This window comes from Cyprinodon variegatus, unplaced genomic scaffold (genome assembly GCF_000732505.1).
Source record: "Cyprinodon variegatus isolate N-32 unplaced genomic scaffold, C_variegatus-1.0 Scaffold96, whole genome shotgun sequence".
NCBI lineage: Eukaryota > Metazoa > Chordata > Actinopteri > Cyprinodontiformes > Cyprinodontidae > Cyprinodon > Cyprinodon variegatus.
In genome coordinates this window covers 1,308,674-1,332,890 of record NW_015150549.1, presented here as the reverse complement: position 1 = coordinate 1,332,890, position 24,217 = coordinate 1,308,674, and the positions used below count along the sequence as shown (strand labels likewise).

Sequence of the window (24,217 nt, the reverse complement as noted above, 5' to 3'; positions counted from 1 at the left end):
GGCCATATATTCACCAAGAGTGCTATACAATACCGGAGGGTAGAGAGGGAGCTTTTGTTATGTGTGACACTGAGTGTTATGTGTGGCTAACATAACACTAATTTCCTGTGACAAACCCTTTAGTATCTTCTATATAATAGCAATTGTGTCTATTTAAATTATAACTACAAACTTCATTGCATTTAGATTTTATGTGAAAGATCACCACAAAGTGATGTATAATTGTGAAATAGAAGGAAATCTAAATGGTGTGTCCCACATTTGTCCTTTGATACACCTATTAAAATCAAGAGTAAATAGTAAATAGGGGCCACTGGTGTGTAATTTAAATCAAATGTAACTACAGGTCTTCTGGGAAGGTGTCAAAAGCTTGTAAGAAACAGTAGTGAGCAAAGAGCCTGCTGAATATAATTTACAGCAAAACGAGCTGAAACAACATTAATATACAGCGCTGAGTAAAAAATACGATTTTCCATCATATCCACTACAGTGCCTTCCATTCTGCCTGTCTCTGCATGCATCTCTGTATGTATGGGAATGTATCAGCTGCTGGAAAACAATGAGGCCCATTCAGGACAGTGACGTGGGTTTAAGAAATGCTGCATCATCGGAATAGGGCTAAAATCAATGGCATACTCTCATCTTTGGTCACAGCATCTCCATATGATCTTAATGTTGTTAAGGCATTTCTAACACACCGTGGCAGCAACCAGTTGTAAATTGAGAGCAGTATAAAGTAATAGCTCATAAGGAATTAACCATATATTTCATTTTGCTGTTTTATGTTGTTAATTCTGGATAGTAAGGAGAGATATTTTATTTGAAGAAAGGTTCAAGGCTTATTTCTAGAATTTCTAACTACTAGCACCACAGCTTATCTGTGCAGAAAGCTCTAAAGGAGAATGCTTGTAATGGAGACTTGGTGGCACTTTGGTGCAGTTCTCCACTACCCCTTTCCCACTGGCTGAAAAACCAGTTTAAACCCAGGAACAATCGGCTTTTAGTGGCAGTAGGAACAGCTCTCTGACGCGTGTCTACCTGGGTCAAGAGACTCGGCAAGGGACCCACGTTAAAATCGCCTCAGCTATGATAAACATCATATGGGAACACCAAAGCCGGGTTGACCCGCTAATTTACATACCTTTGAGCGCAACGTACGGATGTCAACACACAGCGCCAGTCACTTCTGATATAACAAGCCAGAGCAGCTCTGCTTACATTCAATAAACATAGTGAAGCACTGGTCAGAGGGATTCGGAAAGTTAAAAGATTGAAACAATGAAGCACACTGACTATGCCCTGGCTTCCTTAAGCCGGGCGTACGCTGTAAGGTATTTTGCCCTTTTTGGACCGATTTTCCAACCGTGCGAGAAGTTTTTGGATCGACCGTGTTTCAGCCTCATCATGCGTCCATACGACCACCTCCTGATCAGGAATTGTGAGAAAATCAAACATGTTTGAAATTCAGTCGGCCGTTGTAAGGTGTTCGTGGGCCAATACTGCTGTTGAAGCAGAGCTACAAGCGTCTGCGAGCTGATTTACCAGAACCTGCACTGCGCCTGTGCAAACAAGGGAGTTCTTCTTCTTCTTCCAGATCGACGAGTCCGATCAGAGCCATCACTTGGTGCTGAATCCGACATGTGGTTTTTGAACATACCGTGTGAGTAGTTAGATCGTGTCAGAGCGTCAGAGCATACAGTGTAAGAACAAACATTGTGAGCTGTGAACAAGCGGTTTTGTCGTACAGGCTGAGCTGTAGCTGAGTACAATTATTGGAAATATCTTAAATGTATATGTAAGGCTTAATACTTTGCTCTCTATTGTTTACTTTCCTGATTTCTGTCGCACTGATGACATCATCAACACTAACACACTGTGGCTGATGGACAGAGGCCATGCAGTTGCCAGTGAACGGTTAGCTTTATTTGCCAATGGAAAGGGGGCCAAATGCTCATTGATAGTGGGTCGACCCATGAGAAACACGTGTAATTTCAGTGCGAAAGAGGCTTAACTGGTATCCTTACGGTGCAGGGTGACAGGTCCTCCTGCAGCCTTGTCTAAAACATCTCTGGTTGTTTTAAACAGTTCCATTGTGCTCTGATTTAAGATATGGGTGAGTTTAGCCATTTCCTGGCTTTTGAAGATCAAAGAACTTGCACTGATTAGATAAAATGCATCTTCAAGAAAATAAAGACATTCCTGACGCATCAACCCTCTTTACCAGGGCTGCTAATCGCGTGCAACATTTCCCAAAGGTAGCAAGCTAAATGGTATGTCAGATTGGGATCAGATTGGGACCACACTGGCTGTAATGAAACATTTAAAGCTGCAGTATTTCTCCAACTATTGGTTGTTCCCACAATTGGCTTCAGCAACAATGATCCCCAAAGGCTTTGCTAAATGTATCTTCGCTAACTTGATTTCGTTTAATTCTCGGGCCTGGGACCAACTGCCTGTAACATTTCTTTTAGTTTCTACTGTGCCTCATGATTGCTGGTAATTAACAAATGGGAAAAATGCTAAAAAGCAGAGGAAGCTTTAAACACTCTTGCCAAAAAAACATCAGCACATTAGCCCAAACAAACAGCACCAGAATAAATAAAAATTGGTTGGTTTAGTTTGTGTAATCCTAAAATGGCTTTTCAGACCATGTATTTAACGTTAATACATGCTAAAATTATTCTCCTGCAAGTCATTATTTTTACCTCTAACAAAATAATGTGATGTAAAAAATGAAAAATTGCATCAATATATAATTATAATGAACTCAATCATTATACTAAATTGCATTGATATGATTTCTTTTATTGAATTTCTATATTTTGCTGAACAGTTTGTACGTTTGGGGTTAGATCAGCTGAGAAAAATTAGGAAATAGATCCTAACCTGCAGCAATGTCTCATTTTACTCATTAAGCATATACTATTAATTTATTTTAGGGTGCAAGTTGAGTACTGACTGGTTTCCACCAGTCTAGCTCTTATAGATGCTCTTATAGTTCACTTAGATTCTAGAGAAACCTGCAGAGACACACCACATCCCAAACTCACACGATGTTTCTCCTTCAAGCATTCCTCACAATCTGCCAGCACCTCAACCAAATAATAGCTGTGGCTCAGTGACAGCAGCTCAGCTCTTCTCGTCTTTAATCCATATAAAACTAAGATATCTTGCTGGCGTGACTGGTGTCGTCTTACACATTCTTTACAGAACAATGTGCATCCAGCTTGGCGAAGACCTCAAACTGAAACACAATATGATCATTATTTGACAATGAGACAGGAAAAGCAGGAAGCTGCGCTGCTCTTAAATAGGATGCATTGTTATGCTGAAAACTCAGGAATTAGCAGAATGCTGACTGCAGAAAGTCACTTTCTCACATAGTGGGAGCCAAAGGTAATAAGATCATAAAGCCTGACTTTAACTTCTTTGCAAGATGTTGAGAATGTGACTCTTTTCTAAAATTCTAATACTCACGTTGATTCTGTAATCTTTTTATTTTTACTACTTTAACTTGTTAAGCTAAAAAATAACAAGCCCTTAAACTTCCCGGATCCTTTAAAAAAGGTTTTCTACCTGTTCTTTGTGGGAAGGAGAGGTATCCTTATCTCTTTGAGAGTTTCAAAACTGACAGTATTGTGGATTCTGATTAGTTTCTCCTTTTTTTGTAAAGCTATTTGTTAATTGATGTCTCCACCTGCATCTATGGTACACCAAAACACTGAAGATAAAAATATTAGCATTTGTATACTGATAAAGTTGGATCTTTATCAGTCAAGACATGTTTATACTGTGTGGATGTTAAGTAAAAGTATTGGTGCAATGCTCAAGCTAAAATATGTAAAAAAAAAAAAAAAAAATCTGTGGTAATCTGTTAATTGATCAAATCCTGTAAGATTAAACTTTTAATATTTAGTAAAGTAATCCTGCAGTGGTGCCATATTCAAAGCATTGTCTCATGCACTCCTGAAATGCAAAGCTAGCTGGTTGAATGGGCAAATAAAATTCTAGTGGGAATGTTAACTTCGTGTCTTGAAGAAAAGTTCTAATTGTTGAATTATCTATTTAGAATCCATCAGTCCAAGTTGAGTCTTAATTTGGTGTTGAAACAAAGCACCAAAGCTGCTAATGCTGACAGCATTTAAATGGTGCTTTGTGTTGCATTAAAATATGGAGGGATGTCCATTTACAAGATTCCCCAATTGTCAGCTATTTAACAAGTCACAAAGCTACTCCATTTTCTACCATTCATTTTTTTTTCAGTTTACTTATGAGATAAACCACAAATAGTTTTCATATCTCAAATTCCAGAACACACTCTGTTCCTCTGGTGTCTCCATTTGCATAACATCAGCAGCGGAATGCAAAGCATGGAGCTGTTGTTGAGGGTTTCCTTCTGGCTCCAGTCTGCTGGTGGGAAGGAGTTTGGGGATATGCGAAGAATAAACAGTGTAATCAAGTGGGAGGAATTCCAGTGAGATTCAACAAAGAGACCATGCATGCAAACAAAACACAAATACACAAAAACATACACATTTTCAAAGCACAATACAGTAGGATCAGGTGGCCGTGTCCTCCTGGAGGAGCCACAGCACAGTAAGCAGCTTTAAAGAGGGGCTTTCCTACCAATAGTTTTTTACAGAGGGGGTACAGCCTCCAAAGTCAGCATGCTTGTATTTGTTTGTTCACTAAACCCCGGGCTACTTTCCCAGATGAAATTCGGCGCTGTAGGATAATCCTGATAAAAATCTCTTTCCTCCCACTCTAAACCCCCAGGTTTTATTTCTCATTCAGTAAAAGTGTTCTCAGATATGCAGTTCCTCACCCTTTCATATTAGTCGACATCTTTCTCTAAATTCCTTTCACAGCGGTCAGTGACAGCCTACTCAATGACGTCTGCATCCCACAGCAGCATAGAGAAAAGCATAAACGCCTCGACTCTGCGTCAACACGCTAAATGGACAATATGCTGCGCTGAATCATAATCTTGTCTACCCAACTTCAACTCCTCACTTTTACCTCGGCCACTGGGGATCACTTTCCGATCTTTTGCTCTTCCTTCTCTTGCATAAACATTGCTGCAAGTTATGACATACTAAAAACAGGTGATTAGAACAGTACTGCTACATGCAATTCTTTGTTTAACAAGAATGTTTCCAGCTTAAAGAGGAAAAAAAAACAAGCACCAAAGAGTTGCAAAACACACTTCCATTAACATATTCTGCTGAGTAACACTGACTGATATCCTTCTAGTGTATTTTTTTATTTTTATAAATCTTGTCATATCTGGCTTGCATATTTGCAGACACTTCAAAATGGTATCTAGTCTACATTTGGTTGGTTTAGACACAGAAATATACAAACTTTACAGCTTTATTGCTCTACTGCTACACTGCAAAAAGTGAAGTAAAATTAGTAAGTAAAATAATTTTACAAGGAAATTAGATTTTTACACTTACAGAAAGTGAAAAAAATCTTATCTAATATCTTATTTCAAGTGAAACTTATCTTAGGGGCCAAAATACTCTTTTATTGGAAATATACCCATCTGCTCAAATGAAGGGCAAATACATACCCTTGCTTCATATAATTCTAGCTTAATTTAGATCCATTTTCATTGAATGCTAAGTGTTCAGTATGTCATTTGAAAAAACTAAAGAATAGAATTTTTTTTTAACCGATACATGCAAACATCTTTTGAGAGATGTGTGCATGAATTTCCTGCAGTAGTAGGCATTCAAAATTTCCACTTTCCTTGCCTGGTGCTCTACAATTCCTTTTTAAACATAAATCTTTGTACTAAAATATATTTTCTGACATGTTTGTGAACATTAAGATCTAAAGAGAAGCGCCTTCGTCTGGTCAAACCCTGTAATTCAGGGAGAGGGTGGAGTCAGAGTAAAAAAATATGCATGGCCAGGAGAAGGAGGGAGTCACTGGCGTTTGACTGGGAAGGGCCATTTTGAATGGCTGCTACTGTAAATTCATCATCAGGATGCTAAAGAGATATAAATGATAGACCATTTAACAAACTTGCTAATTTACTAATTTTTTTTATTTATCAGTTAATAATCAGATAGCCAAAGGAAAAGAAGATTTTTTTAAAGACATTAAACCTAGTGAAACTAAAACTTTTCCACTTGAGGAGTTCTGGATAAAACATATTTACAGACAAAAACATTTGTTTAAAATATCTATTAAAATATCTTAAAGGTATGTTTTAGAGTCTCTATACTCCAGTTAACAATTAATCAATCACTAAATTAGTTGACAAATGTTTTCAATAAACGATTCATCAAAATTTAGGGTTGATTGCCTAGTGGTTAGAGCAGTGCACTTCAACTGTGAGAAGGTTGCAAGTACCCAGCTCGATCCACACAGCTTCCACTCTGGGTCCCTGAGCAAAGACCCTTAACCCCACACTGCTCCCCAAGAGGATGAGTCAAATGCAGGAAGTTCATTTCTCCGTTGTGAGATCGATAAAGTTCAATTTCTTTTTCTATTACTATGAATCTGATTAATGTTTTCAGCCCTAGTTATTATATAATATATAGGGATGCAATGATTGCATGTTTCTGGCTGATCACGATTCCCGAGCTTTAAAAAGCCTGTCATGTCAAATCAGATTTGATACAGATTTTTTTGTTATAAGATCACAAGACATTTTCAATGTTCCAATCTTACCTTACTGAAAGACATCAATCAGTACCCATGAAACAATAAAAACTTCTGAAAGAACAGCATAGAGCATAGAAAGTGAGGGATTTCCAGACCGTTGGAGAGGTAGAAAAGATCGGTTTCACATCTAAGTAATGGCCAATCACCTAACTCACAAAATGAAGGTGATTGAGGCGGATCAATAGAGAGACACCTAATAATGGCGGGTAGTGTGGAAGGCCAAAGAATCACAGCAATGCCAGGTGTTCCTTTAGCAGAGCAGTAATTGAGCAACATGTGAGGCTTTCTGTTGTTGTTGGTCCCAATATTTAAAATGGCCATAAATCTCAGCGAGTAGATTTTATAGTCTGTTTTTTTTAGATATTTTTTTTCACGCTGTGACGATTCAAGGATCAGTAGTTGGACCAGCATGTCTCTCTGGTTGCCCACACTCATTCCCTCCCTTCCTCCACTCAACACCCAACTAAACACATAAAGCCCCTCAAGAAGAAGGAGCCAGTGACTGCTTGTTAAATAACACATCAGAATCACTAAGCACTAAACGTAAGTTTATGTGTTTTGACGTTTCAACACAATTTCATGAAACATCTACCAGTGGGCATAACTTTGGAAATTGGATTTTTCTGCCTGCGGCTTTAGAGATTTGGTTTATGTCAACAAATTGGCTTCCTCTGCAAACAGCCTCAAAGGGGGAAGGTTTCCCCAGAACTCATAACGTCTGAGTTGCATGTCCTAAGACTTCCTGCTGGTAGAAATGTGTTGCTATCTAAGCAACGTCAGACTGAAAGTTTGTTAATAACCCATGGACAGAGAGCGGTGCACTGCTGTCCATATTCTGGGATCTACCTGTCAATGTTGGATTTCTATAGGGTCAGGGTCACATGCTTCATACCTTTACTGTTGAACAAAGCTGCGCAAATGCCTTAACAGGACAGGTGGCAGCTATTTAAAACAAGAGCATTCTAATTTGTCAGCTAACTGATATATTAGACTACCTCTAGCACTATGATAGGACCAAAGGACCTAAAATTAAAAGGATTATGGGACAATATGTGCACATTTATCCTCACTGAGATAAGAAGACAAATTCAATTCTGGTAAGCCCAGGGGTGAGTTTTAAGAGTTGCAGATAAGGACAGACAATCCTCCAATGAATGGTGTGCAGAAGACTCCTACCTTGCATACAGAAGCAAAAGAAAGGAATTCACTCTAAACTTTCATCTTAAGCCTTCTATTTTCAGAAACCAGAAGAACCATCTGTGTCACAACAGATCTGCATATTCATCTCTGACCCTGTCGTGACTCGTGCTGCGTTTCCAAACCAAACTAGCCTCCTACTATAAATTCTGCAGCAGAAATACATTCCAGCAATGCAGCCTCTATGGACACATATGCCGGGTCAGGCACAGGTCAGAAGCATTTCTGCTCGCCTGTGGGTCTCCCAAGGTGTCTCCATGACTGCAACAAGATACTGAGGAGGGGCCTAAAAGAAAAGGCAGACCCGGATCCTGAAGGACGGACAGACAGACGGCTTCTGTTTGGCCCGTTGCTTAACAGTTTGGCTGTGTGACAACAGCATATGACACTGTGCGTCTGTGTTTTTGAGGAGAGTGTTAAGGGGGAGGAGAGGAGTGGAGGTGGAAAGGGGGAAAGAAAGAAAAACACTCTCAGCTTGAGAAGAAAAACACACTTAAAAATAGTGCGAGCAATGGATGGACAAAAATAAGGTGGGACAGAGAAAAAGAAATTCACATAGCTCTTTAGTCGTGTGCTTCGACAGCAGCACTGTCTGGAGCCGAGATAAGCCAAGCTCAGTTTTACCAACCCAACAGAAAAGCCATATTTACTCATCACCAAAGCAGGCTCTCAAAAGCCCTTCAGTACAAAGCGCTGTGAGAGAGGCAGCGGTGTAATTATACGGTAGCCTCGTTCAACCAGCGAGGTTTCAGAGGTGCTGCTGGTGTTCGTTTTTCACCCATTGTCTGTCAAATTAAAATACAACAACTAGTTTGTTTGGTGGAGTTAGTAAAGGAAACGTAGATTGGCTGTCCTGGTCAAGCCACTGTCACACCTGGATGATTTAGCCAGCTGACATCCCAGAATATCCTAAAGCGCTGGCATACACTGAACTTTCTATGTATTTTCATAACAAGTCCAGAACTTATGTCCAACTACAGCCTAACTAATGCATAATGCACGTCAGCGTAATGCCCATGAAATGATGCATAAGCCAATGTCCTGAGGAGGACAGTGATCAGCCCGGAGGCAACTGGTCTGCATAAAAAGGTTTCTTTGATTGTGGTATTAACCTAGCTGCTGTTCACCGCCTGCCAAAAAAAGAGAATAAATAAATAATAAGAAAAAGAAAGAAAGAAGGTTTCCAGTCGCAGGAATTTCAGAGTCATGTCTGCTAGGAAGTTGTTGGTCGTGGGCGAGAACGCAGGGAGGATCCCTCACACTCACCTTCACACTCACCCTATGATGGGGATGCAGTCTGGAGGAGATCTGATGATTTCCCCCCCAAGACCCCCCTTTTATACCTAAACGCGGCCAAGACGCCATTATACAGTAGCTGTGAATTAGAAGCACGTTCAGTGGTTGTCTGGAAAATGTAAAATTCGTCAATATACGTTGGGGATAGGATCTTGATAAGTTACGCATAAGTTATGCACAAGTCATTCAGAGGTTTTGGATAAGCTAGACACCACGTCTTATTAGTAACTTACACTTAAAGTCGTAGGGAAGTCATATTTAAATGTCAAATCATTCTGGCTTAAACATGTATATAAATGTATTCTTTATTAGAATATATTGCCCTAAAATTTAGAAAATTTCTCTTTAAAAAAAAAAGTCCTGTCTTAAAATCTGTGTTTTGTGTTTTTTTTTCCATTATCGTATGCAGGCCAGTTAGTTATACGTCAGCCTGTACACCTAAATTCAGCCAATCATATATCAACGGTCATCTGTCAATCAATTTTGTTCAGTCATAGCATCTTGATTCATATTTCGCAGCTAATATACGCAACTGTTGAAATAATGAGTAAGACTCGTTTACTTGACCATTGAGTTCCGTCCCAGTGTTCACGGGGATGGATGTCTGTGTCTTCGGCAGGTGTACAGCTAACAGAACTGGCAGCGTTGCGAGAAAAGGGCTCAAACATGTACGGCTGGAAGCCTTCTACACCAAACAGTTTCTGCCACCCAGGCGTACTCTTCCACAACAACTTCCTCCCCGCTTTCCTCCTCTAAATAACAAATATATGACAGAGGAGACTCAGCCACGACCTCCGACACAAAAATCTCCTCCTCGATCATGTTTCCGCTGTCCATAGCGTTTCTTGACAGTATCATTGCTAAGTGGTAAAAAAGTCAAAAAAAAATTTGAAACTGTTTCAAATCAAATAAGTTGTGTTTCAAATCACTGTACAATGTAGTTCAGCTTTGCGCTTAAATTTAGTGACTATCAATTTCAAAGCAAAACATTTAATTGTATATTTTGCATATACATTCAAGGCTATTCAAATTTTGTGTCTGACACCACCAGTTTGCCAACAGTGATCAGCTCTGTGTGCCTTTTACCAGCAGTCAAGTAAGAATTACATTCCTACTTAGCTTGGATTAAAAAGATATCCTGCCAATATTAAATAATTGAAATAATGTGGAGAAAAATTTAAAATGATTTCTCAGATTCAATTAAGTTTAGTGTGAGATTCCAGTTTAAAAAGCAGTCATATCCAAAAGACATACAATAAAAAACCTAAATTACATAACAATATAACTCAAATTTACAAAATTCATAAATGGGGCTCATGTTATCCCAGAGCCAATCTAACCATTCGACTAAAAGTTGGGGTTCGAATGTAATCAAGGAGATTAACAGCTTAACAAATTACTATTATTTGAAGAAGAGTCTGAAAAACATCAAAACAATTTTCTTGTGTCCTTAAACCATCTGCATCTTGCCAAACAGGTTGGTTATTAAGCAAACACCATCGCTAGTTCAAAACTGGAAAGCTGTTAGTAGAAACCCCCCTCTGACAATAAGCTTAGACTCTTTCACTTCTGCTTTGGCTGGGAAAACCCTTCCTATACCAATAATTCATGTGGTCAACACAGATGTTGATCCCATGTTAAAAGCAAAGCTGGGACAATTTTTCAAAATAGATTTACAGGCTTATGCTCCGTTTAATCTTGTATCCAAATATCTTTTTGCAGTAGTCTCCAGCTTCAGGGTTTAGTTTTGTATAATTGCTTAAAGTGACAACGGATGTGAAAATCTAAAGTATATAACACCAGTTATATTATCTCTGCATACCACCCACTCGCTAGGCGATATGCCTACCACAGAAAAAAAGCTAAGTCAGCCTCAGGAAGAAGTGAGCTTTCAGAGTGACAGCAGAGCACAATAGTGCCGCCTTTAATGTGATATTTTTATCTGGTGGCGTGTCGACTGACAGCAGGTAAGGGACTAGAAAACTAGGAACTGTTCATGCATGAGGCGTTAGTTGCTCTCTGACCAACATTCTGAGGGGTTAACTCCATTCAAGGAGAGAAAAATTCTGAGTCCAGTTATTTCTTCTTAGATACAGAGCATACTTCCAGGTTCTGCCTTCAAACACACTACAGGATTTGAAGCATGTGGGCAAAGGGATTCCAAATGCATTTATGTAAACTGCAGGCAGAAGAAACTTCAGTAAAGTGAAATGGGAACATTATGCAGAATCAGACCAGAAATTTGTCACTCACACAAAGAAAGAAAAGAGAACTGTATCCCTATGAGTGCATGTCCACAGATGCCAGACCAGAGGTTAAACATGGCTTAATTCCCAACACAGCAGCAGCTGCTGCAGTCTCTGCTCAATCCAATCTAACCTGTCTGAACATCCTGCAGCCTGAGACGACCCCTTCTGAGCAGGAAGAGATTACTCACATGGCGGCACAAAGATATTTGTTCAGCTGTAAGAAGCAGTAAAACGGCAAGCATCAAATAAGTACATAAAGAAAAAATCACATTTATCTGTGTTTTCTGATGCGATAAAATATTTTTTTTCATTCAATCTTCATAGAGCTTCCCCTGTAATTGCTGCGGGGGAAGAAAAGCGTTTTATGACAAATAAATTCTTCTCTTTCTCTGAACATCTGTATCAGCAATTCTCAAAGTCCAGAGGGCAAAGTCACTCTGGACCCTTTTCTCTGGGCCTCAGAGGACAGGTATGCAGGATAGGCATTTCTAAAGCATGGCACAAACATCACAGCATTAAGGAATAACACTCATTAAATATTGCAGCATTCAAACCAAATTCTTAATTTAAGAAACAGGAGGAATACCTTTCTCCTGGAGGTCCCCGTTTCATTCTACTGAACTGCATAAACTATGGAAATACACTAAAGTCGCAAAAGATAAAAATTTGTGGTTAATTTGTGATCATCAGCTTTTCAACCGAAGTATGTGCTGCAGAAGAGAAAACTATTAAGAAGCTTTGAAGAGGGACAAAGCATCAGTGCCAAAAAAAAAAAAAGAAGAAGCAAATTTAAATCATTGTTGGTAAATATTTCTGTGGAACATGATCGCAACATTTTTGCAGGTGTTGTAAGACTGAAGAAACGGTAGTGCAGATTTAAAATCACATTGAATAATTTTTTTATTAACTGTATTTTCCGGACTATAAGCCACTACTTTTTGCCTATGATTTGAACCATATGGCTTATGAGAACGTGCAGCCTTTTTGTTGATTTTTTTCCCCAACTGCCAGAGGGGAAAGTTAGAAGAAGGGCAAACATTTTAGTTAGCACAAGCACATGCTAGCAGCAGGCACGACGGAGAACAAATGTCCTGAATTCATACATTTTGACATTTATTTGCTGCATTAAGGGTGAATTTTACTTCTGCAACAGCACACATCAAATGTCGCTTGGGTCTGGTCGAGAACCAGTTTTGCTGGTATGCTTCTGCAACGTCGGTCTGGAATTTCTAGGGACGTGCAGCAGTTTCCCGCCAAAGCCTAATTGAGAACTCGCGAGAACTTCACAACTGCTTTTTGTCTGCCCACTTCCGCTTGAGATCTGCGTGGGTTTGCAACCGCCCGACGTGTAGTCAGAATTTTTTGAGGTGCGTGACGACGGTTGCAGAGCTTCTGTGCGGGGGGCGTGGTCGCACACAGAGGCAGATTTGACGGTTGCAGAGGCTATGCGTCAGTAGTATAAATTGGCCATTAAAGCTGCTGAACCAATGAAGAGACTGGGCACAACCTCTGAAGAGCTGAAATAAAGAGCCAACGAAGCCACTCTCTTTCAGTAGAAGCTCTTACTGCTGCGGGTCAACAAGCTAACTGGAACTAGCATTCTTCTTTGTCCCTATTCTAGGGGCCAAATATGTAGAGCTCCCCCTACAGGTTTGGTGGGAGACCGTTATCTCCGGCTTATATAGGCAAGTTTCCAGTTTGTTTTTTCATACAGTGGGCACGGCTTATAATGAGGTGCGCTCTATAGTCTGAAAAATACAGTAATAAAAATTATAATTTCACACGCTTAAAAAACATTTAATTAATTATAAGTGGCTTGTTTGTGCTTGAAATTTTGCATACTCTCCTATTAAAAATAAATTCACACTAGTAATTCAAATACCACAAAACTGAAAATTTAATAATAGATAAACATTTACTAAAAGATTATTTTTTTAAATAAAAATATTCTTCTAAAAACCAAACTGTCTCAAAGTGTTATTCAACATTATTTAGGTTCAGGGGCTCTATCAGGCTTGTTTACTTGCTTTATTTATTAATATATGTGTAAATATTCAAAATCAATGTCATAATTTCCATTTTTATTTATTATTACTTTTGTCAATTTCAATTAATGTTATTGGCAGCTGTCTTATCTGTCTGTAATGGAAGGGTTTGCAAACTTTCACACGCGATTTGGTTAGATCATTTTTAAGGTTGAACAACACAATTACAGGGAGTCCGGCCTCTTAAAATCCACCTGGTCACCGGCAACCATTCTTGAAGCATTTACAACTCAGAAATGCTGTTGACACCAAAAGTTAAAAGCCCCACAGCTCTGGAACTGTTAGAGGTCTGAACTTTTTTGCATTTGTGGTTGACATGATGTAGAACAAATCTAATACAATCAGACATGCCTGATCTCATGCATGTTCTCTACTACTGCTGTTCAAAAAAAAATACCTATTTTTCAGAAACTAGAAGATGTTTCAAATGATGTATCACACATGTTATTAGAGTTTACAGTTCCTCAGTTATTTGCTTTTCCATTTGGGTATGCAAAATAGGCTAGGATTACCAAAAATTGGGTGGGTGTTAAGAGGCTAAGGAGAAAAAAATATTCATTTACATATTCATTTTAAAGCTATCTGAGTTTTATCAGCTCACTGAGGGCACACAGTTCAACTATAAAGGCACATTGTTGAAGCGTAAACATGTCATTTATTTTCCATACTTGCCTCTACAATTGCCTCATATGTAAAATGAGTTTTCTTCCATTTACTGCAGTTACCTCTATAGGCATCATTAGTCACTTCATGAGAGAGTACTTTGGTTCAGATTCTCTGGGCGGGTGTGTGGGCGTGACGAACTGCACGCTGTCGTTCACCTGGCATCCCGTTTGAGTTCTCGCCGCCTCTGACGCAGTAAGAGAACAAGAGCAACTGTTTCTCAAGATGAATCAAAGACCAGTCGCAAGTTCACCTCAAATCCCATCACAGACTCCACACAAGAGGAACACAATTTGATTTTTTTCAAGTACTAAGAAAAGGGCACACAAATTGGTGCCTGATCAATATTTCAGGAAGTTTTTAACAAATAAAAGGAGCTGAAAGCTGCTCTGAGAATTACCCTTATTTTGCTAAAATAACAGCAACAATTTTGAGCTGTATGGTGGCACAGTTTGTAGAAAAGATAACTTGTAGCAAGAAGGTCCTGAGTTCAATTCTTTCTGCATGGAGTTTGCATGCTCTCCTTGCAGATGCATGGCTTCTCTCCAGGTACCCTGGCTTCCTCCCACAGTGCAAAAAAACGACTGTTAAAATGCACTCCGGTGTTGGTGTGTATGTGGTTGTGTTTCTCTGCGTTGCCCTGTGGTGGTGTGGTGACATGTCCAGGCTGTACATTGGGTTTCCCCCATAGTCAGCTGGAGATATGCACCAGCCCTAACGCAACCCTGACATATGAATGGGGGGGGGAGAATATTGGATGGATCTATGATTTGTTACCTCTGGCGAGATTACGCCTCTAAACAAAAGACGTGTTCAATAGTTTCATCAACTTGTCACATGAAAAGTCTGCAAAAAAACTTGAACTCCTTTAAGATGTATTCATCTTAGAGTGACCCATTAACCATTAATGCAAAAACTCTTGAATTCATGGGGAGAACATAAAAACTCAAACGCAAAAAAGATGATCAATCCTATTAGGACATAAAATTATAAAGCATTACAGGACATATAACATTTTTACCTAATATAGAACTAAGTTCTAGGACCTATCCAGCCAGGTTGTGCAGACAAGGGCAATAAAAAAAAAAAAAAAACATCATCCTATCACTGATACAGAATGATTATCTGAAAAAGTAGAAAAATCCTTCTTAGCAACACATAGAGGAGCAAAATCTGTCACCGACAGATTACACGGAGGGCTCACTCTTTTGAATATTACAGCATCATTACAGGATGAGACAGATTTAAACCCATTGCCCCGTCATTTAGACCTGCTGATTAGCAGCAAGAGCCATTAAACGTCTAATCTGGTTGACCAGCCTAAATTTAATTTGCAGTAATCTGGTTAAAAAGAGCAGGCTTCACTATATATTCATGGCTTATTGTCCGCATTATAAGGCTTCTATTTTATACTGATCATTTTCAACCTCAATAACTTCAAATGAAAGAGAGGTTTAACTTAATTTAGCTCTAAAATGTTAGTTAAAAGCTAGATAATCAATACCCTACATTAGCTTCTTATTATATTACAGTGTTTTTATACTGGATTAAACTCATTCTTATCCAGATGTAGCTGTGATGACACAGATAACCCGGGTTTTACACACATTAGTTGTACAAACTTGAGTCGAACAGACGGTGCTTTGCCTTCATTTACTGGCGTTTGCACATTACAGGATATCACATGTCTGCCTCCATCTGCCAATAACAACAAGCCAAGTTGAGCACGTTTCCTTTAAACCTTCCCACAAACACAACATGGAACTTCAGAAATGATTCTACCCCAAAGAATTCACTGCTTTCAAAGAATGGGCTGTTTTTAGGCGAGCATTGATTTTTGATTAGAGCAAACATCTGACAATGCCTTTCATTTTTTCTGTTTTTGGTTTACAGCAAAGATCTCCGTCACGGGAAGCTAATCTCGTCGTACCTCGATCACCTCTATCCCCCAGGAAGCTTCTCCATGTGCCAGAAAAGCCATTTGGGTCAGAACGCAACCCGAGTCAGAGGCTCTGAAAAGAAAGTCCGACATAATGCAAGAGCTGTGTGAGAGCAGGGAAAGGACAGAGGATGATTGAGTGGGAAAGGCGCGACATTACTGACACAACTGAGATTCATATAACTGATGGCCGATGAGATAACAGGGCGCTTTCAGAACCTAATAACCGTTTCAAGGATCGTTTTCACATTTAGTACGAATGTGAAATGTTCTGACATTTTGAGGAGCGAAGGTTGTCTAATTAAGAAGCAGATCTCTCCTTCTACAGACACAATGACACTGATGGTTTTCTTCTTTGGTGGGATCAACACACTTCAGGCCCAACAGATTTGTTATCTGCTGCCACGGGAAAATGTGGTAAGAGGACAAATAATTGACATTTGAGGATGGGAGTTATTAGCTTTTCTTGTCAAACTGAGTGATTAACTGTCAAAAGAGTCGAGACTCAAATTGACAACATATGAAAACTGCACTGAAAACATTCTTTTAGAATCAATGAAAGGTGCTAAATAAGACTGCTGTGTTCGAACAGAGCTATAAAAACTAGATACTGATGACATTCTTGGATTTGAAGTATATTAGGAACAGGTCAAAGGTTCATTCACCTATCCAGACTTAGCTTTCCTGCTAGGCAGTGTAACTGACAGTGTTTTTGTGGTGTATCCATATTGACTTTAGCAATACTTTTACCAAGAATAACACTAAGGCCACATTTACACTGCAGGCCTTGATGCTTAATTCTGATTTTTTTGTGAAATCTGAAATCATATTTCCAAATATATGCGACTTGTATGTGATCTCCTGTGTGAACTGCAGTCATACAACATAAGTGTCCCTGATGCGCAGTAGAGGACGCAATGACATCACAGGCCAGCATGTACTGTGTTTACGGAAGTAAACATGGATGGTAGTGCCGGGGCGTATCTAGCGATCTTTCCCAACCATAAAAACACAATCTTTTCAAGATGGTTAAACATAAATACTCCTCTCCGCATCGTCCGCCATGGTTGTTGTTTTTCTTGTCACTTCTTCATAACAAGACCCAGAATAGTGACCTTTGTCGGGTATTAATGGCATTCAGGTCGGATGAATGCGACCTGGCCATTCAGACATAGGTCGCATTTAAAAAGATCGGACTCGTATCGGATTCAGGACCACATAGCCAAGTGGCCTGGGTTGCATTGGAAAAATCGGATCTGTGTTGTTCAGACTGCCATGAAAAGATCAGATCCAGATCGCATATGGGCCAAAAAAATCGGATTTGGGTCACTTAAGGCTGCAGTGTGAACTTAGCCTAAGGGCCAGACCTAATAGGTTAAGAAATAATGAGCATTAAATTGCCTGTGCCAACAAAAACTGCCCATGAAATATTTTTCGGCATGTTGCTGGTGGTTGACAAAAATTAGATATGCAGTGACCGGGGGAAGAAATAACAAGCAAAAGTGTCATGAACCGCCCTATTTAAACGAAGATTAGTTTCTAAATACGACTAATGTGTCGGAGAGGAGAGTGACTATATAGAGAGGAAGATCAAACTTGAAGCCATGAAGTTGGCAATAAAGAAAAACAAAACTTCACATACAAGTTTATTAAAGTGCTATAAATAATAGCAAAAAAAAAAAAGCTAAAATAATAAACTCTGAAGTTAACAGATTAAATATCAGTCATAAAACCTGGACAAGCTCACTTTGAACTAGAAGTTAGAAATAAAATCAACACTCTTTGCAATATTATCATAATTTAACAAAACATGAATCTTAATCTTTTTACACCTTTTATTGAGACACTCAGTTTTGATCATAACACATTTAACAAGAGTAAGACACAGACTTTCTCACTCCAGCCCTTTAGGTGGCAGTAGTACAGCTAAAGTACGCCTGGAATAAATTTGTACAGTCAGTTTAGGAATTTCTGTAATATTAAATGGGCCTTATTGATTCATTTATTGTTTGTTTTTATTCTTTTAACCATGTTCAATGAGGCACTGGTAGTACCTCTTAATGCCTGGGATGTACTAAATGTGTTTGTTTTTAAGGTTTATTCAAATATAGATATATCCCTTTCCAGACTGCAAAACATTTACCTACAGATATCAATAAAGTTACCTTGAAAGATATTTTACAACAACCCAGAAGGGATTAGAGAGTTGCAGTTAGCACACAGATCCTGGTATAAGAGTAGAAGTGAACACTTTCATTCTACACTAACAGTAAAGTCTTGCAATACTTAAATTAATTTTAAACAAGCAATCATTTAAGGTCATAAAAGCAATACAATCCTAGAGTGACATGTCTACATGCGTGGGGTTAGGTCAACGGAAAATCCAAAAGGAAAACACAGTCACAGTATTGGTTTAAAATAAGGCCCTTTTTGTTTTCTTTAAAATAATATTCAGCTCTAAACTGTACCATCTTTTCTGTCTGTGTAGAAACTCTTTAATGCAATCATAACTAGGGCAACAGCAATTCCTCGAAGGATTCCAGGCCCTCCATTACTAAATTTCATTGAGGAAATGATCTGCCTCGTGGCTTTGTTTAATATTACAATGACACCCTATCCAGCTTATTCATGGATACCAAGTGTGGCTATAAATGAACGAGGGAAACAGCAACGAGTAAAAAGAAGCACAGAGAAATGATCACGTTTTGAAGGTGTAGGGTCACTTTGAACCCAACAAAAAAGAAAACTGTGCAGTGAGATTACTGAGATTATGTGTAAAACAGAGGGTGTACAGACAGGAACGGCTGGCAGGAGAGTTTTTATTATGTCTAAATTACATTATTTTTATTATTATTATTATTATTGGAATGATTTTTTAAAGTCTTTAAGTAATTGGAACCAAAAACAAGGAGTGTGTAAATTGACCCTTTATTAATCCAGAAGAAATTTGTTTCAAAATAAAACTATGCTTTAGAAATAAATAAAAAAACACCAGAACACAACAGGAAAGTGAAACTTTACTCAATTTTTTGTGGCCTTTTTCACTACAAAGTTAGCTTTTTATTTTCTAATTCCAAAGAGACCTAAATTAGTCACATTATTGCATATTTCCAAGTATTCCTAGTAATTATAAAATAAGCTTCAGCAATAAGAATTTGAGTTTTTTTGTCCAAATAATTGATTGTCAGGAACACTTTCTAGAATAATCGATTACTAAAATAAAAATTTGATACAGCCCTAACCCCAACAGAATGTTGTGCCATAAAGTGATGGTATACTTAAATTATGATCTGGATACTTTTTTCTTTTTTTTCTTTTTTAAGAAATGTTCATTGTTTTTTTTTAAACTAAGACTTGTGTAACATTTGCCATAATTTCTGTCCTTTTCATCACTTTAATTCCATTTTTTTTTTTATCTTTTTACATCTTTTATTTGTATCTTTTGTTTGCATATTATCCTTTTATTTCAATGTTTTAATTCATTAACTATTCCTGTTGCCCCAATGCCATTACAATGTACATTTAATGTTTTGTTGTTTTTTTTTTTGTGTACAGCACTTTGAATTTTCTTATGACTGAAATATGCCACACAAATACACCTGACCTACCTGGCTATTCTTAGTTCAGATGATCCAAATATGTTTGTTGTTAAACCTACTTATTGTACCCACTGTACGACTCCTTCTGGCCACAATGGCTGCAGACATTTTTGCATGCAAGTTTGCACCTAACTTGCAAACATGCTAAATCTGCTCCAGCAATCGCTTCCAGGTTTGATAAATTGCATTGCAGCTGGTAGATAAATACATTTGCTTATGCTCCTTCTAGTACTTTGCATGTTTTGTTTATCAGCATGCGATCTGCATACTCATGAAGGCCAACATGTTAAAAAGTTTGTGCCCACTGTTTTGCTCATTTCAAGCACACAATTCAAGTCAAGAGCTTTGTGCATACCATCAAGTTTGCAGGTGTTTTTATCTGGCTAAGCAGCATTAGATGATGACATTAATGTTTAAATAAAAGCATTAAACTTTAATCCATAAAACCAGATTGGTCCAGAAGCCGAAAAACTGCAACGCAGCATCTCTAAGCTGCAATGTATATAAAATAAACCAAAATGATATAGTGAAAATATTCTGCCATCAGAATTTGACAGTATTCAATATCAGTAGCACATAAAACTGCTTGGACTGCAATAAATAGTAGACTATTACATCTCTAAGTGCCGTCCAGTGAAGCTGACCATCAATTCTGTAGATGTCTGTGGCTGAGAAGCTAAATCACAAAGAGGAAGAAAGTTCCATGAGTACTTAGAGAGAAAATTAAAGAGATTGATGGTTTCCCTAATTTGTCTGGAGAAGAGTTTACCACTCAGGTACCTTTCTTAACAACCATGTCTTCTTTTCATCTACCTAATGGGCAAGTGTCTCCTCTAAAGGTTCTTGCCAGACAAGAGTGTTTACAAGTCATGACGATGCATCGAACTGAAAGTGAAGCCCAGAGAATGTAAGAGACAGAGGAACAAATCCAGTGAGGTTGTTCCTAATCAAATCTGACAGGATGTGAGCTTCAGCTATGTAGCTCAGGTGGGTTTCCCCGAGTCTAGTCCTCTGTCTTCCCTTTAATGAAATCAGTCTATTTTTGCCTTCAATATCTTCAAGCTGCCCTATATGCACCATGCATGAATCCGTGTAGAGCAAGACAACACCTTAAGGGACAACTGCTGCATCCTCCATGCACAAAGGAGCATAATCACAGATCTTTCCTCCCAGCTCTCATTGCTGCTCTTTTTTAACTCTAAAATCATTCATATCTGCTGTTGTTGCCTAGTTTTTTCCCCACTATTGTAAATAAAAGTGGTGTGTTTTAATTTATTTGTATTGCTATAAGTACACATTTTTTACATTTAGGTCAATTTGCTAAGTTTCATATTTCTTAAAAAATTTATATCCTTAAAATTGTCCTATACTTATTTTTTACTTCTTTTATTTTTATTTCTACCCTTGTGTGTCGTGCTTACAAAAGCAAAAGCAAATTATGCATCATTTTGAGGTAAACCCCATCATCCTTGTAAGATTACATCTTTGTATACACAAGTAATTTAAGCAAGTAGCTCGACAATGTGTATCCAGTTGTCTGGAGCTGGGTTAAGGTGAGATTCCAACCCTATTTATTACTTGCCTTCTCCTGTCTCGTAGTTTTTCATCTGCTTTTTTTCTTTGTTACTTCTACACCAATGTTGCATCAGTTTGCTCAATTCATCGACCAAAAATCTGTATCGTTCTGTTTGTTCTAGAAGTGAAATACATGTTTCTTTTTTCAGATTCATCAGATCTAAAACATTTTCTGAAGATTAAATGCATAAATCAACTGAAAATATCTGGATTATGTTTTAATTCTCGCATTTTGTACTGGATTCAACCCCAATAAAAGAAAATAGACCGATTTGAATTGAGCAGGTTGTTTTTAATCTGACTCCTGGGTACATCTTTGCTTGTTACTAATTCTTACATTTGTCTGCAAGCTGAAATCCCTCTTTTTTCTGTGGGTTCACAAACACACAAGCATCCATTTTATCCCAATGGGAGCGGGCCTAGATCGAGAATGTGTAGAACTGATCCAAGAGTCCTATTCATTGTAAATCTGGCCTGCCGTTTTAACTACTCCTGCTGTAAAGTGGAATAAAAGCTGATAGTCAGGCAAAAAAAATAATAAATGAATAAAATCAGGAACAAAAGCAAGTGAGAGAACAATGATATTTCCTCATAAATGCAACCTATGGCCTGAGCCGTTGAAAAACTTGTGGGTGCACGTGGAGCCTGCTCATTAGTCTCCCCTTATACAGTAATTTAAACCTGGGAGTTGGAGGATTTACTGTGCTACAAAAAACCTTATAACTCAGCTATCTTTACAGATGACTAACAGACACCTATATTTGAGGTAAACTAACAAAACAAACAAGAGCTTGCATGCTCCAAGGAACTAGTCTGTTTTCTCTACACAATCTAAACCTGCCTTCTGAGGTGCTACAGTTTGTACTCTTCTCCCAGCCTCAATCCTCCTGCTTTATTAGCAGAAAGATTTCACCAAACTGTTCAACAGAGACCAGCTTATTCAACTTCACATATAGGTGCACTCCTCTACAGGCCTTTAGATCAATACCTGACCCCCTTAGCGCTGGCCGGGGAGCTGGAGCAAGCTCTCACGGGAAATTAGAAATGGATTCGGCATGGAGGGGCGGCGGGAGCGGCTGGGTTTTGGTTTCAGTTGACTATCTGCAAGATGAAAATAGAATCTGTCAGCTTGGCTTGCAGCCGGCATATGCAGCAACCGACCGCCAGGGGCAGAGAGTTTCAAACTTTTGGGAGGTGATGTGTGACACGGTTGTTCCTCTGAGGAGGAGGATTTAGCACAGACAGATGAGGAATGTTGTCTCATCTGGGTTATTATGTTCATGGCTTGTTTGTAACTCAGTCCCATTTCATCACAACTTGATGAGTTTGGGCCCTCCTGACCTCTTCACCCCACATACTCTGCTTCCTTTGCATTCTTTCTTAATTCACCATTTACACAAACCTCTCATACAAATATGACAAAGAATATAAGGGCATTTCCCTCACATTGCTGTTCATTTCCAGTAAACTGTCTGAGTGGAAATGTTTCACTCGCTCTAATTGACAGTTTTTTTTTCTGTAACATCTTACAGTAATTATTAGGTCTTTGAAATCTTAAACAAAATTGTAATTTTGTTTAATGAGTCATGGTCTAGTGGTTAGGGCATAGGGCTTGGAATCCTGAGGTCGTGAGTTTGAAACCCACTCCCACAGACTGCCGCTCTGGGTCTCTGCGCAAGACCCTTAACTCCCAAATGTCCCCCGGGCGCTGCTCCCCAAAGGGGATGGGTTAAATGCAGAGAGTTAATTTCTCCATTGTGAGATCAATAAATTTTATTATTTCATTTATTGATTCATTTAAAATATTAATATATTTTAAAATCTATTAAACATAACAATCTGAAAAATTATAGGAGTTTCCAAAATGAGTGATATGTTTCTGAGATCTACATTTTGCTCATGAACTCAACCACTCTAAGAACTGTTAAATAGAATGCTGCACAATACTACTGAGGATTGTGTTGGGAGAGAAGCCCTGTTGAGGGAATCTGCAAGTGAAAAATTTACCAATTGGGATTATGGAAGGCTTTTAACTACAGTTAGTGGACTTCCTGACAGTAAAGAATTACAATAGTCCAGCCTTGAAGTAGATCTAAAATGCTGCAGCCAGAGTTTTGATGACAAATTAGAAAGATAGAAAATATTTTTATCCTAGATTCTCTTTATTGGCTTCCTAGAATAGAATCTAAAACCCCTCTCTTCACATAAGAAGCCCTAAATAACAGAGCTTTGTCTTATATCAGGGATCTGATGGTTCCTTATCCTACCACTGTAACAGAGCATTGGCTCTCAATCTGCAGGTTTACTAGTCGTTCCTAAAATTTCTAAAAGTAGATTCTCCTGTGGAACCAACTACCAATAGTAGCCTGTGAGGCAGACACCCTGTCCACTTTTCAGGGTAGGCCTAAAACTTTCCTTTTTGATAAAGCTTATAGTTAGGGTGGCTCAGGGTATCCAGTGCTATTTCTATAGTTATGCTGCTATAGGCTTAGACTCCTGGAGGACCCCGTTTCATCATTCTCTCTCTATTCTCCCATTCTCCAGTACCTCTCTCTGCTTTTGCTCAACATAGTAGCTTCATCTGGTTTGTTCCCGTTTTGCCATGACACCATCCTGGAGAGAAATATCAGCTCTGCTGATACTAGGTTCCCTGGTGGAGGGGGGCACCTATGGAGCTAGTTAACAGTTACCCTTCGTATGTCTGCTTCTTTTTGTATATGTGCTTCTATCTCCTTGAACCCCAGGCGGCTTCAGCAGATGGCTACTCACAATGAGCCTGGTTCTTCTGGAGGTTTCTTTCTGTTAAAGGGGAGTTTTCCTCTCCACTTTCGCTACAAGCATGCTCAGTGTGAGGGATTGCTGTAGAGTCAATACGTTGATGGAATCAACTGATTTTCCTTAAATAAAAAACTTTGAACCAATCTGACTGTACGATCTGGTTGAATTGCCTCTGTAAAGTGCCCTAAGATACCACTT

At 38.7% G+C, this 24,217-nt stretch overlaps 1 protein-coding gene across 3 annotated transcripts in view; it reads right to left on the bottom strand.

Moving 5' to 3' along the window:
- The window catches only part of mgat3 (mannosyl (beta-1,4-)-glycoprotein beta-1,4-N-acetylglucosaminyltransferase), a 75,227-nt gene that overhangs the window by 49,683 nt on the left and 1,327 nt on the right, over positions 1-24,217 (bottom strand). Inside the window, exon 2 of one of the 3 annotated variants that reach the window (XM_015374035.1) lies at positions 22,230-22,342. The exons of the other annotated variants lie outside the window; for them this stretch is intronic. The gene's annotated coding sequence lies outside the window, so the exon portion shown is untranslated. The remainder of the gene's footprint in view (positions 1-22,229; positions 22,343-24,217) is intronic. 3 annotated transcript variants of the gene reach the window in all.